Genomic DNA, 2,203 nt, shown 5'->3' on the forward strand with positions numbered 1-2,203 from the left:
TTCTTGGTTGTGTTGTCTTTCCTCTTTTGTGTGCTTGAGTTTAATAATGTTGATGATGATGAGTCAAAGGGGGATAAGATTCTCCCAATCCCGGCTTCTAATGAAAGCAAATGATGGCATGGAATTGAAGCCAGGTGTTTTGATCAACTCAAGAAAAATAATATATCAAAAGGGAAGGCATGTAATTTACTCTATACAGACTTTACAATAATGTGTGTGTGGAGAGAGAGAGAGAGAGAGAGAGAGAGAGAGAGAGAGAGAGGTGGCTTGGCTTGACCGCATCGCATGAAAGGCAACCAACTTGTGTTTTGAGTGCCAAAGCAAAGCATCTCAATTTTCATTGAATATTAAGAAACTTTAGTACTTTCTGGAATCCAAGAAATGGTATCATCTCTACCACCCAACTGTTTGGTACCTATCTACCATATAGAATATTTTCCTAGATGATATTCACACATTCCTAGTTGATATATACACTACTAGGAGGATGAGAGAGAAACGAGACAGGGTAGGTCGAAAAGAAAGACTCTAACCAATAGAACAACCCACCACTTTGTTCGAAAAGATTTCTGTTGTGTGTTGTGATTCTAGAAAGAGGCATGCACTGCTGAATGTCTTTGTTGAAAAATTTAATTAACAAAATGAAATTGTCGGTAGAGATTAAAAATATTAAGCATTTTAATCATAAGGATTTTATATAAAATATAGGTGGATAGATCATCACCTACTCTATTCTCTAATTAAAAACATACATAGTTAATAACCATAAATAAATAGTAGAACAAAACATACATAGTTATTCAAGAAAACAATCCAAACTATAAATACCGTATCCATCAACGCAATCCACCATTTATTATGAAAATTCAAATTAAACAAAAAGAAAGGTTTTCTTAAAATAAAAAATTAAAAAAAAACAGACGATATTATCTATATAAGGGGAAGGAGGGTGGACTTAGCATCACAATGGGTTAGCAATAATATGACTCAAATTCGTATTTGGCGAGAATCAAACCTAACACCTCTCACTTATAAGTAAAGTCGTTAAACCGTAGTACTAAATGGTAAGAAATGTTGTTTTTAGGTAAAAAGAAAAACAAGAATCAGAATTGAAAAGGAATTATGTCAAAGGAAACTAAGGAATTGAATAGACACAAAGATTCTTTGATTACAAGCATCCGACAAAACAAAAACAAAAGGAGATGCGAGAAATTGGAGCCGGATCCGGATCCAATCCAAACTTTCTTTGTTTAAAGCTTCAAAAATATAATTAAAACAAATAAATTGAATTTGGTGGAGAAGATTAAAGCTCGTTAAAAGAGATCCGAGAGAACGAAAAGTCTTAAAATGCTATGTGCTTTTTGATACTTAGTGTTATTATCTAATGGAATTTATCTTTACTTATAAGTAAGAAGTTTTAGGTTCAATTTTCACCAAAGCGAATTTGAATCACATTATTTCTACCTCATTGTAAGGATAACTGCATCTTTCTTTCCTTAATGTTGATACTATTGTTTGTGAAAAAAAAAAGAAAAGAGAATAGAGATAGATTCTTGAATTCTGCCGACCATATATAAAAGAAAATGAGAATCTCATGGAGCCATGACTGTAAAAGTAAAAAAAAAAAAAAAAAGTAGAGAATAGGGATAGATTCTTGAATTCTGTGGACTATATATAAGAGAAAATGAGAATCTCATGGAGTCATGGCTGTAAAAGTCTGTCCTTGTGTGCTTGAAAAGGGCATCTTCTTCTCTCTTCCTCTTTCTCTCTCCCAAACATATATATATATGTATTGTTCCAACTCAAAATCTCTGCCAATATCCAAATTGGCCCCATCGATTTTCCCAAGATTCCTTATCTCTAAGTTTTTAGCCACCTTTCATGAAATTGATGGGTCCATAAACATCACCCAATCACATGTTGTATGGTCAAGAATCAATAATAATTGCTCTCTATTATTTTGTTTGATTTTTAAAAAGTGTGGTTAATCAATTTATGCAAATCACAATCATTTGGATATATTTTAATTTTTGGTGGTTTGTGAAATTTGGAATTATGACATCTTTTATAATAAAGTCGAAACTAAGAAAATCTCCAACGTTATTTAAGATGTAAAAGCTACATTTGCATTTTATTTTACATTTTCAAGAGATATAAATATCAGTTATGACCCAATGGAGAAGATACAAATTTGGGATTTCAT

The sequence above is a fragment of the Malus sylvestris genome, chromosome 5 (genome assembly GCF_916048215.2).
Source record: "Malus sylvestris chromosome 5, drMalSylv7.2, whole genome shotgun sequence".
In the NCBI taxonomy this organism is placed as follows: Eukaryota; Viridiplantae; Streptophyta; class Magnoliopsida; order Rosales; family Rosaceae; genus Malus; species Malus sylvestris.